The sequence below is a fragment of the Bidens hawaiensis genome, unplaced genomic scaffold (assembly GCF_021521415.1).
Source record: "Bidens hawaiensis isolate Kalapana, Puna unplaced genomic scaffold, B.hawaiensis_p1.1 tig00010984_1, whole genome shotgun sequence".
NCBI classification, from domain to species: domain Eukaryota; kingdom Viridiplantae; phylum Streptophyta; class Magnoliopsida; order Asterales; family Asteraceae; genus Bidens; species Bidens hawaiensis.
This window is the reverse complement of record NW_027491849.1, coordinates 527,459-540,865: the sequence shown is the minus strand read 5'-3', so window position 1 is coordinate 540,865 and position 13,407 is coordinate 527,459. Positions and strand designations below refer to the sequence as shown.

Genomic DNA, 13,407 nt, shown 5'->3' with positions numbered 1-13,407 from the left:
AGGTGCGACATAATCAATATTCACTAGATGACCAATCAAGCCTTTAAACTTTGGTCTATCTGCCAAACTCTGACCTCTGTATGATCTCAAACGTCGCATCGTCTCATCATTCATATGATCGAGCTTCTTCACGTCTGCTTGATCTTTTTCCAAGTCAGGCACCAGATCATTTATCATCATTTGCAAAAATCTGGGATACATTAAGAACTTATGTCTGCTGGTGATGTTTTCTTACAAATGATAATAAACCAATTCGGAGAAATTGAATGGTTTATTAAGAACAAGAGCAACAAACGCAGATTGAAGCATCACCCGGCACTTGTCAAATCCACCCTTATGTCCACCGAGACGATGAATCAATACATGAAGCAAATACATGTATTGTTCACACAAGTTTGCTTTGTTGTACATAGATCTGCCCAAATCACCATTATACTTTACACGACCAAATAACCCTCTGATCAATGCTCGATCGAACTCACATCTGTCGTCAATTGTGTTATTAAATCCCAGTGAGTCTCTGATCACGCCAATATCAATCACCACCCGTTTGTCCTGAATAACCGCTTCTATATGATTATCTTCTTCATTGAACGTAGCAGTATTCCAAAACGCTTGGATTATCTTCTGATAAACAACTGTACGAGTAGAAATGGCCTTGTAATATATTGAACGGATGAGAAAACTAATCATACCCCCAAAGATAGGAGTATCTTCAAAGTTCGGCTCTAAAAACGCACATATGTTGTGGCTTTTATTCCAAGACAGTGCCATATCTGTTTAGAACAAACATACATTAGTAAAATATCTGAAAATAAACAAACTGTTTAACAAATGACAGTCACATTCGTTAAAAACTGTAAACGAATGGGACATTTGTTAAACATGAAAAGGTTTATTTGTTATCTTTAACGAATTATCCTTAATCGTTAACCTATTTGTTACAAGTAACGAATCAAATTTAACGAATAACACTTAACGAATCCAATCTGATTCGTTATGACTTTAAACAATCCATTCGTTACTTTAACGAATCATACAGTCATTCGTTATCTGTTTTAACGAATCAAGCTACATTCGTTATAAAGATAACAAATCATGCTTCATTCGTTATAAAACTAACGAAACAGTTTAGAGTGTCTGTTTGACTAATCTGAGAGTCAAAATACAAACAATTTTGACTATTTATAGTCAAAATCGTCATGTTCATGTCAGAAACTGTTAAAATTTCAAACAATCTGTATGATTAACCATTGAGTTTGTGTTCAAAAACCAAATGCATGGAAGAATCTATCCATTATCGATTCAAAGTAAACTTATATATGAACATTATCGATTTTAACTATTCAATTAAGTTCGTAAGTAATGAATCAGTTTAACACTTAAGCCACCAATGAATCTTTTTGAAACACATATGATGAGTATCATATTTACCTGCTGAACACAAAGATAGCAATCAATTAGGCAAATATGCAAGTAATGGATTTTGAGAAAATTTTGGCAGAGTTTCGTTTAGAGAAGACAATGTAATATGAATTAGGCGAATGAACCGTCATTCGTCTAACCTTGGGATTATATCCAATAATTTCACGCGAATCAAGGTCATTCGTTCAAAATTTGAACTAACGAATGGCCTCATTCGTTAACTGTTGAATCTCATTCGTTAAAATTTTTAACGAATCTTCTCTCATTCGTTAAATTGTTAACGAATAACTAAGGCATTTGTTAATCTTTAACGAATCAATAAGTCATTCGTTAATCTTTAACGAATAATACATTAACCATTCTTATTCGTTAAATGTTTTAAACGAATGTCTTTCATTCGTTATGCACAACGGAAGCGAATGTCTTTATAACGAATGAGAAACTCATTTGTTATGTTTAAATAACGAATGGCTTTACATTCGTAAAACTTTTTAACGAATCACCATGTTCCTTAGCGAATGAGACAAAATTCTCATTTTAAGGAATTAAATAATCATTAAAACCAATTAGGGTTTTAATCAATAAATTAAATAATCAATTAAATCCAAGTTAGGTTTTAATTGCACACATTAAAATACCCGATCACCGTGGATCGGTAATACTTAACTTAAATGGATTTTTACATTAAAACATCAATTGTTACCAATTGAAAATACGTTAAGCATGATTTAACTTAAATTTTTGCCGGGGTTTAAATCTTTTTCCTTTTCTCAATGATTTAATTTGCAAGCTTGGCAAATCGAAACTAAAGCAGAAAAAAAAATAAAAATACAAAATCTTTTTGTATATTTTGAAAATTTTCAAGTAGTAAAGAACTAAACACAGTAAATGAAAAGCAGTACATATTTTTGTGAGTTGTGCAGGGAATCATATTGACTAAAAACATCCTAGACTACACTTCAATTTTGACATTATTATGCACATAACCCAAAGAAGATTGCAGATATAAATGTTCACTTTAAACTTTAGACAGATCCGTCCATAACTTTACGATACATTTTAAGGTTCAATTAAGCACAAATCTTATGTGGAACCCACCTGTCAGACACAGTTTCATATCTCTTATACATTGAATTTCACATGTACGTTTTTCTTCTTTGAATTGATTAGCTGTGACTCATACAAAAATAACGAAAAGAAAATAAAGCAGAAAGTTAAAATTTTCCCTTAAGATCGGTATTACTACACGCATATAAGGTTCCATTTTAACAAAAATAACAAGATAAAATAAGTTGAAGTTGCATAAAATCTTAACTCTCAATTCGGATAATCCCGTATTATCGCACGGAGAAAGTCCAAGATTTTATGCGAAACACCAAGAAAATAAAGCAGAATATCCAAATCTAACCCTCAGGTTTGAATAAAAAAAAAGAAAAAATGAAGTTGAATTTCTTTGCAAAATTAAAGATAAACCAAAACAGAATTTTCTTCAAAAATGAATGTATGCACACACAGCAATCTTTAAAGCTTTTTGATACTTAATACAGATATTAACTATGCATCAAGATGTAACACCACTAGATTTGGCAAGCATTTAGGTTTATATCTTTTCAGCACTTATACGATCTGTTAAGCCTATCATACACATCATACAATTGATCTTACGACACTTTTTAGTCTACTTTATTCATGTGTTAGGTCCGCTAAGTCAATGTACTATCATTTTCCCTTTTTGCTTCAAAAACTCAATTTTGAGGAGCATTTTTCAATGTTTTTGTATTTTTCAATATTTGAATGTTTTTGGAGTTTATAGAATTTTTCTGTACAAACTAAAACACAATATTTTTGTATTTTTCTATTTTCTCCCCCTAAAAACAGTAAAAATTGAAATAACAAAAAAAATGATCTAACCAAGCTTTTGAATTTCTGTGAAAGATTTTAAACCGTTTATACCAAGCAAGTATTGAAAACGCGTCTTGTCAAAAGCGTTGGTATAAAGGTCAGCCTTTTGAAAATCGGTATGAATTTTATCAATTGATATTAATTTCTTTTCATAGCAATCACGTATAAAGTTATACCTAGCGCACAAACAGACAGCAAACATAATGTCTGGTCGAGAAGCAGTCAAATACATGAGTGATCCAATCATGGCTCGATATAGGGTCGGATCTACGGTATCCTTCAATTCATCCGGTGATAAATTGTGACCCACGGGAAGAGGAGTAGAGGGAATTTTTCCATCGGATATCCTGAATCAGCTCAAGACATCGTTCACAAATTTTGTCTGATGGATAAAGATTCCGGTGTCAGACTGGTGAACTTGCAAACCCAGAAAGAAACTCATTTCTCCTATCGAACTCATCTCGAATTTTGTCTACATCGTTTTCTCGAATTCTTTGCATAAACTATCGTTTGTCAAACCCAAAATAATATCATCCACGTAAATTTGGACGAGGAGCAGATCATCACCCATATTCTTGTAAAATAACGTACAATCCACAGTTCCCCTCGTGAATCCACTTTCAATCAGATGGTCAGCCAATGTACCATACCAGGCTCTCGGGGCCTGATGCAAACCATACAGAGCTTTTTTTAAACGATAATCATGCTCAAGAAAGTCTGGATCCTCGAAGCCAGGAGGCTTTTTCACGTACACTTCTTCATGAATTGCTCCATTCAAGAATGCCGATTTCACATCCATTTGATAAATTTTGAAGTTTTTGTAGGCTGTATAGGCAAGAAAGATTCGTATAGCCTCCAGCGTGCCACCGGAGCATACACTTCTGTATAATCTATGCCTTCCTGTTGATTGTAACCAAGAACGACCAATCGTGCCTTATTTCGCACGATAACCCTACGGTCGTCCTTCTTGCACTTAAAAACCCATTTTGTAGGAATCTCCCTTTTAACGCGATCGGGTTTGTCAATTAAGTCCCATACACCCAGTCTAACAAATTGTTGCAGCTCCTCCTACATAGCTTCAACCCATGATGGTTCCGTGAGTGCCATTGCGACACTTGTCGGTTCTATCTGTGATAGAAAGCAGGTGTATTGTGCGATACTAAGGGTACCCGAAGAGTGAAAATCCGCATAAGCACAAACAATCGAATCCTCAGTAGGAGATACATTATGATCAGATTGATCATCACATATATTAGCCAACTGGTGCCTTGTGCGAACCCCTTCGTTCACATCACCAATTATCTGATCCTGTGGTGTTGCGAATAAATCCGTAACATCGTTTGACGTTTCAGATACATTAGGAGAATTCAGAATCATCGGAGAATTCAGATGATGAATCAACAAACTCATTACAGATGATGAATCAACAAACTCAGCATCATCGGAGAATTCAGAAACATCGTTTGACGTTTCAGATACATTAGGAGAGTCACTTGCATCAACCGAAGAAAACCTTGGACTTGGAAGACATTGGTCCTCCAAATACGATCTAACGAGATCTTCAGGTATGTCATTAACTGTTGATGTAAATGAGTTAAATAATCGATCCTAGTCGAACATCCAATCGGGACCTAAACCAGTTGGTGGAGTTGTATAACTTTGACAATCAACGTGATACCATTCCTCCACGCAACCAGAAGAAATATTGAAAATCCGCTTCTTCGGAGAGTTATAACCCAAGAAATAACCCTCAAAAGCTTTCTCATCGAACTTTCCAACGTCTTTCTTCAACACAGTACATGGACACCCAAATGGTTCCAAATACTTTAAGTTCGGCTTACAATTATGTAGAAGCTCGTAACAAGTCTTCTTGAGCTTCTTTACCGTTAGTACGCGATTTAATGTGTAGCAGGCGGTATTCACAGCTTCGTTCCAGAATTGAACAGGTAGCTTTGAATCAGCCAGCATTGTATGTGTAGCTTCAATCAGTGTACGGTTCTTTCGTTCAGACACCCCATTCTGTTGAGGAACATAAGGTGCACTGAATTCCTGATGAATTCCTTTCTGTATATAGAAGTAATCCAATACATTTTCCTGAACTCAGTTCCATTGTCACTACGAATTCGTCTCACTTTTAGTTTGTAAAGTGATTCGTTCTTTGTAATAAGGTTCTAAATTAGCACAGGAGTTTATTCTTTCGATCCCATAAATAATACCCAAAAGTAATGAGAGAAATCATCCGTCACAACTAAACAATCAAAATCTCCAGTAATGCTAGCACGGTTCACTGGACCAAAGAGATCCATATGAAGTCGTTCCAGAGGAGTAATGATATCATTTAGTGATTTGGTCGGGTGAGATTTCTTCTTTTGTTTCCCCTTCTTGCATGCAACGCAATGATCATTAAATTTGAAGTTCTTAAGGGACACACCATTCACTAAATCATTTGTCATCAAAAAGTTCATTTTTCTTAAGTGAATGTGTCCCATGCGTCTATGCCAAAGAATAGAATCTTTCTCTGTTGCTTTAGATACGAAGCAAGTAGATGAAGGCGAAACTTTGACATCGTAACTCATGTCAAGTACATAAATATCATTTGATCGAGGTGATCGCATGACAACCATGTCTTCTGGAATTGTGTCTCCCGGTTGAAGAATAACACATTCCTTATCGGTGAATATGGTGGTGAATTTCTTATCGCATATCTGTGAAACACTCAACAGATTGTGATCCACCTTTTCACAATAATTAACTTTTTCAAACGTTATTCTACCGTTTGAAACTTCCCCTTCTTTTGTAATCATTCCTCCTTGATTACCAGCAAATGCCACATAACCCCCTTCTATATCTTTAATGTTGTTCAGAAGGTCTGTGTTGCCGGTTATATGCCGAGAACATCCGCTATCCAATATCCATTTTTGACTTGATACGGACCTAGATGTACCCTGCACAAACAAGTAAAATGATTAGTCCGAAAAGGCAGCCCAGGCCTCAGTCTTGGGCTCTCCCTTTGAAACTTTTGGAGAACTTAATAATTTAACACACGTATTCGGTACTTGAGAATAAGTGGCAGTTTTCTTAGTTTTGTTCTTTAGATAACCATCACGGATTCTTTCCGAATCTGTGTTTAAACAGATGGGTTGAGCACGATCAACACATGTGTTTAATATTTTAAGAGTATCAACCTGAATTACTTTCCTCGGATTGATGTTTGAATACATTATCATAGAATCATCAACTTGATTTTCCTTTGTGTTTGAAAAATATTTAGTCTTGCAAGTTGAATAATCTTTGATATTGTTGATCTTTGCTTTGCATCGTCTTGAAACATGACCCAGTTCACCACACTTGAAACACAGTCGAGATTCATTTAAATTTTGTTGTGATGATGTACCGGTTGTTTGTGATATCAAAGTTTTAAGATCAACAGATTTAGGTGTCTCAAATGTGGCCTTCTTTGATGACTCATGTTTTAAACCCTTCTTTGTTTTGTAAAATTCAAGATTTGTCAAATTCGATGAATTTTCCAAACCTGACGATTTTATGAATTTTATAGGTTTGAAAACATTTGTTTTTTGTTTTTGAACATTACTAATTTTTGATTGAAAGAATTTCTTCTCAAGTTCAGTCATTTCAGTAGTTTCATCTTGAAATACACTTTCAATCAATTCTAGTTTAAGAAGATTCAATGGAACTTCTTTATCTAAGAACACTTTTGAGAGACCTTTTAATTTAAATACTTTTCCAGTTGATGTTTTCAGAGGAGGATTAATGAATCGCATTAATTCCTCATCAGACACTGAAAGCTTTTCTGTGGAAGTTACATTAACATGTTCCTTTGGAATTACTTTAGGAATATCCTTAGGAACACATGAATTATATGAAGAAACACTTGAGGATTTTGCTCCATAAACAGCTTTTTCAAAATCTTCCGGCTCACACAGAATGTGATTGTCAATTGGAATGTCCATATTTTTAACAATCACATCTGTTTCAGTCAGCTCCTCAATTGAACCGTCCATTTCATTTTTGGTAAACACCTTTTTGCTTTCAATATTAACTGGTTCACGAGTCGGTTCAAATGAATCAACATTTTCAGGTTTATCAGTAGGCATAATTAAAGAATTTTCTGCCTTAGGAATGCTACTGTAATCCTGATTAAATGGAGGAGGAATTTCGACGTATCCCAAACCTGCTTTTCCGTTCTTTTTATGTGAATGATTAACCTCGATTATTTCATTCAACAAGAAAGAGGAATCTCTGAATTTACTAAGTTTATGATTTAATTCTATTTTTTCTTGTTCAAGATTTGAAATGCAAGTTTGAAGACGAAGAATCTACTTTAAATGTTGATCCACTTCAATAATTTTACAATGAACCTTAGCTTTAAGATCATGATTACTATCTGATAATTTCTGAATTTTCAGAAATTATTGCTCAAGCAATTTTGTCTTTTGCTTATAGCATTCCTTGATAGTAAAGTAATCATTAGTAAATGTATTGTTTTGAGTTGATGCTGTTTCATGTTTGGCTTTTAAAACTGCACACTCAGAACAATCGATCATTATTGAGGCAGGATCATTTACATTAATTTGAGGTGTAGGACATACCTCATCTATCTTAGCCATGCAGGCATAAGATTCAGTTTTCTCAGGAGTTGATTCTGGTTAAGATGATAGAGATTGATCACTGTCAGTTTCCGAGTCAGATGAATCACTACTCTCCAACACATTATCGCTACTGGCATCCTCAAAATTCTCCACAGGCTCAACGATAGCAACGTTTGCCTGGTTTCCTAATAAGCGCTGAGACCAATCAACTCCATCATTTACCAATAAAGCTTGAGTAACAGGAGATTTGTCTTGATCACCAGAGCCAGCAGTGTTACTTTTATCTCCTTCAGATGAAGACTTTATAGAAGCACGATCAGAATTGCGTGAGCCAGAATAATCTTTCTTCGGCTTGTCACATTCTTTGGCAAAGTGGCCAAATTCACTGCAATTATAACACTTGACTTTTAACTTATCAAACCCAATCCTTTTGTTCAACGTGGGAAGATCTTTTCCCGTTCGTTGCATGAATCTTTTAACCTTTCGAATAATCATGGCCATGTTCCACTTCAAATCCATAAGCTCAAGATCATCTGGGTCGATTTGATCATAGTCCTCATCTATGAGATCGCTCGTAGCAATTTTACTTCCCACCGTTGTTCATATGAAGTCATGAATGCACATACAAAAGCGAACTGTTGTTCAGCTTTTGGTAAATTGACCTAGGGTAAGGTTGAAGTATGAGAAATTGAGTTGCCAGTTGCACCACTTGCCATGGAACATACATTATGAGGACTGTTTATGTTAGGATCCTCTTGGGATTGAGCAAAGAATGCATTAATAGGCACTAAGCTTGTCGCATTATTTGCTGGTAATGCACCACCATAAAGTAACGGGTTTTGAGTTGATGACTGCTGATGTTGATTTTCTTTCAAAGTAGATTGACATTTAAGATCGAATTCCCTTTCTTCGATCTTATTAATGAATTGTACAGCAGTCAGTTCAGGTTTCTGAAAGAATCCGTTCTCTTTAAGCACAAACAGGAACGTCGAATAGTCTGTAGGTAAAGCATTCTTCAAAGCATCAATCTTGTCCTATTCTGTTGGCTCAAGATCAACAGAAGACATTTCAACAATCAAGTGGCTGAAACGGTTGATCATTTCTTCTACAATTTCATTTTTCATCATAATAAAGTTTCTGAATTGGAATTTCACTAAGGTCTTCTTGCTTTCGAGAGTATTGCCCAAACTTCTGGTTTTCAAGGTAGTAAACAGTGAAGCACAGACTTTGATTGTACTATATTGATGAAAAATATGTTCCGGTAAAGCCATAGTGAGTGTAGAATATGCTTTTGTCTCACTTTCAAAGTCCTTCAACTCATGTGTCTCATACTCTTTAAACGGTTTCGGAGTCCAACTCGTGTTGTCATTACCGATCAGTGGTGCAGCATAAACATCATCAAGAAAACGAACACTGCTAGGATGCACGGATCCCAGATGTGCACGGAATCTTGGTTCCCAACGGGCAAAGTCCGATAGTTTAACAGCTTGGGACATTTATTATGACTGCCTATCTCGTTATCCATCGTCAGCATTTGTTGCAATAAGACGTTCTGTGATGCTAACGCATAATAAGATGAATTCTGAGCAGCCATCATAAACCAACTGACAAACTTCAGAGATTTACAAAGTTTACTATTCACACAAATGAACCAGTAACGAATGAACAAGTAATGAATGGGTTTTAATGAATCTCTTCACATTCGTTAATGGATTAACGAATGAGCTAATAACGAATAGGTTTTAACGAATGGAATATTCGTTAAAACTGAGATACTTTAACGAATGGGATATTCGTTAAAAGTTGATTACTTTAGCGAATGTCTAAGATATTCGTTAATGAATGAAAGTTAACGAATATGGCTTAACTAATCAGGCTTTAACGAATGAAAGTTAACGAATATGGCTTAACGAATCAGGCTTTAACGAAGAAGGTTGAACGAATAAGGTAGCATGACGAATGAGTGTAACGAATCAGTCTTCATCCTAACGAATAAGACTTCATCTTAACGAATCAGTCTTCAACGATTCAAACTTCCAATTTCAACTTCAAACTCATCCGAATCTTATTTAAACTACTTAAAACTTATACCAAAACAATCCAACACCAAATCCGAACCTATCTAGCCATGTCCGAAGTCACAAACATTCTTCAATCAAGTTCAATTTAACTAATAACCAGTCTCTGGTTTTGAACTTCAATCTACTCACAAAATCAATCAATTCATATTTGGAATTGATCAATTGATTACTGTTTTAACTTGATTATGTATTGAAGATCAGATCCAAGGCTCTAATACCACTTGAAATAGCTTGGTTAGGATCTAGAACTTATGATTACGACGATACATGATGTTTAGGTATACGATTAAGGTCGATATACGTTATGATTGATACGAATGATGTGAGAGAATGAATTGGCAGAGTAACGAGAGAGAATTAATAAACAAACTTTAAAACTTACATTAATGAATAAGTTACATCATATAAATAGGGGATGACCACATTCGTTAACATAACAGTTAACGAATGTGTCATTCATTACATTAAACCACACGAATGAACTCTTCATTCTATTTAACATATAACGAGTAGCCCTCATTCGTTAATCTGGGTTAACGAATGAGCTTACAGATTAGACGAATGTGTTACATTCGTTACAGGGTAACGAATGTAACTTACATTTAGCCATATTTACATTAAGATCCCTATACTTTAAACTAATTACATTAATGTCCTGATAAAGACTAAGACGTACAAAATGTGTATCAACATGCTATAATGCCTTTCTTGCTGGAGACCTGGTGCAATCTGTTTGGGCTGCTGAGCTGGATCAAATACATCCTGATGATGTGGAAGAGATGGACATCTCTTGGCAAATTGCCATGGCTGTCTTCAGAGCCAAAATGTTCACTAAAAGGATAGGCAGGAACAACTGGAATGTTCCTGCTAATCAGAAGGTAGGTTTCAACAAGTGCTCTTTGAGGTGCTACAGTTGTCATAAGCCGGGTCATTTTGTTTGTGAGTGTACCAATCCGGCTAAGAAAGGGAATAGAGAGAGGGTGATGGTTCCTGTCAATGGTGGAAAAGGAGAGAGTGTGGTTAGTTTGAATGTGGGTGAGCGTGGTTTGGTGGTTCAAAACTTCTCATGGGAGGAACAGATGGCAGCACTGAACATAAGTGATCAAGTCGCAAATTTTGCTGAAATAGATGTTGAAGAAGAGGAGAACGAAGCTGAGGAGTAGGTCAGGGATCTTCAGCATGCTTTCATGGCTTTCACCTCCACCAAACCATCTAAGGTAAGTTCTTTGCTTTGTTCTCAATCATGCATTGAGAAAGTGGGTCTGTATAAAATTCACAATAGCAATTTAATTAGGGAAATGGGGGGTGTTAAATATGAAAATTCCACATGTTAAAGAACAATGTCTATTGCTAGGGTCTTAGATGTATTAGATATGATTGTATAGGGCTAAAAATGTCAAATTTATAGTTTGTGTTTGTTAGTCAACACATAAGTCTTCAAGTCAACGCATATCATATGCGGCGTATATGATATATGCCGTATATCATATACGGACTTGATGAGCTTGTTCATGTTTCCTATAAATAGGGGACTTATGTGTTTCTACTTAGACTTTTGGTCATTGTTAGAGAGAGAGAGAGAGAGTAGAGAGAGAAAGTGTGCAAAGTGTCATATCTTGTAATCTTTCTTGATATATATGAAAATGTGCTTAATGTTTTTGGATGTGTTCAATCTCAATGGATTCCGCACTTTGAGATACAAGCTATAACAAATAGAGATCCTTATTGTTATCTACTCCAAGATCACAGACCTTTTCAAGTGGTATCAGAGATTTATGGCTTGTTACTAGCTTGAACACTTCAAGTTTTCAAGGTTTTTCTTTCTACATTCAAATTCCATAAGTCAAAAGTTCTTCAAAATCTCACACATTGTTCTCTACCTATCAGTGACAAACCCTACCAAAATTCATTCAATTCCTACATCATTTACATCTTAAAAATCCAAATTTACCAACAACATGAATTTCACAGTATATGTGTTACCTCAGTATATGTTGATCAAGCATAACATATACGGCGTATAACATATATGCCGCATATGTTAACCTGAGATTAGATATACGTTTTTTTAGACATCTACGTTGATCATTCTTGTTGTTCTTACATATCCGTTTGACCAAGATCATATCCGTTGACCTTTGAACCTCACACTTATACGTTGACCTACCTTGACCGGGATCATATCCGTTGACCAACCTTGACTAGAAACTTATCCGTTTGACCAGAAGGGATACACGTTGACTTTATTCGATATGGAAAACCTAGTGCGTTCGTGTCACAACCGTCTATTTTACTTCAGAACTTTAGTTTGGAAAATGAAATGGGAACTTCCAACAAGCCTCCTAAGCTACTGAGAATGGAAGACTATCCTTCATGGGCTGACAAATTCGATACGTATGTTCAAGCATTGAACTACGATACATGGACTGCCGTGGAGGAAGAGTATATAATTCCCAAGAATGTGAATGGGGAAAATTACAGATTATCCCAGATTGCTGATGCGGATAAGGATTTATTCCTTAAAAAGAAGAAGATGTTGAATCTCTTTCAACAGTCCATCAAGCTGAGATCTTTCAACTTCTGCAACACAATGGTTCTTGTTACTCAATATGTCAAGCGTTATTGAATAAAGATCGTGGAAATCTCGACATGAGAAAGAGCAAAATTGCTTTGCTGAAGAAAGAATTTGACATATTCACTCAAGTTAAGGGTGAATCATTTGCTCAATTGATTGAAAGATACTGTTATCTTGTGAATGAGATGAAGAGGCTGAAGATTGACAAGCCTGAGTATGAGTATATAGATAAACCTGCAGATGCTTTACCTAAAGAATGGGGTACTTTTATCTTGATTCGACAATCAAACCCCATTGCTTATGCCCATCTGAATTTGGCAAGCTTTATCGAGAAACTTGAAGCTCATGACTTGGAACTGAGAAAGAAACAAAAGATGAAATCTACAGCCATATCACAAGATGTGGGATTGTATTACAAGAATTCTCATTCAAGTGTTACTCCAAATCCCAAGATTCCTACTGCATTTAGTGCTGAATCAATCAGTCAAGCTTGTGTTACAAATGTTGCTGCTACTCCTTAATATAGTAGTAGTTATTCTGGAACAATTCCAATTACTCAAGCTTCAAGTTCAAAGGATTCTGATGTTATCCAGTGTAATATAGCAGTGAATCTGAAAAATGCTAGAAACATGACCACTAACACTATCAAGGAACACATGGCTTTTCTAGGATCTTTTCTAGATTCATATGAGTGTTTGATGGCGGGTCGCATTGGGAATTACAACATGACTAAAGAGGATTATGACCCGGAGAAAATGGAGATGATTGGTATAAGATGGTGCACAGCTAGTCGAAACGTGCTTGATGGTAGAAC

General features: G+C 35.6%; 1 protein-coding gene across 1 annotated transcript in view; it reads right to left on the bottom strand.

The window, feature by feature from the left end:
- LOC143536897 (elongation factor 1-gamma-like) overlaps window positions 1-13,390 on the bottom strand; it is a 181,889-nt gene extending 168,499 nt beyond the window's left edge. Inside the window, exon 1 of the mRNA XM_077030783.1 lies at window positions 13,378-13,390. The gene's annotated coding sequence lies outside the window, so the exon portion shown is untranslated. The remainder of the gene's footprint in view (window positions 1-13,377) is intronic.
- Window positions 13,391-13,407: the final 17 nt, after the last annotated feature.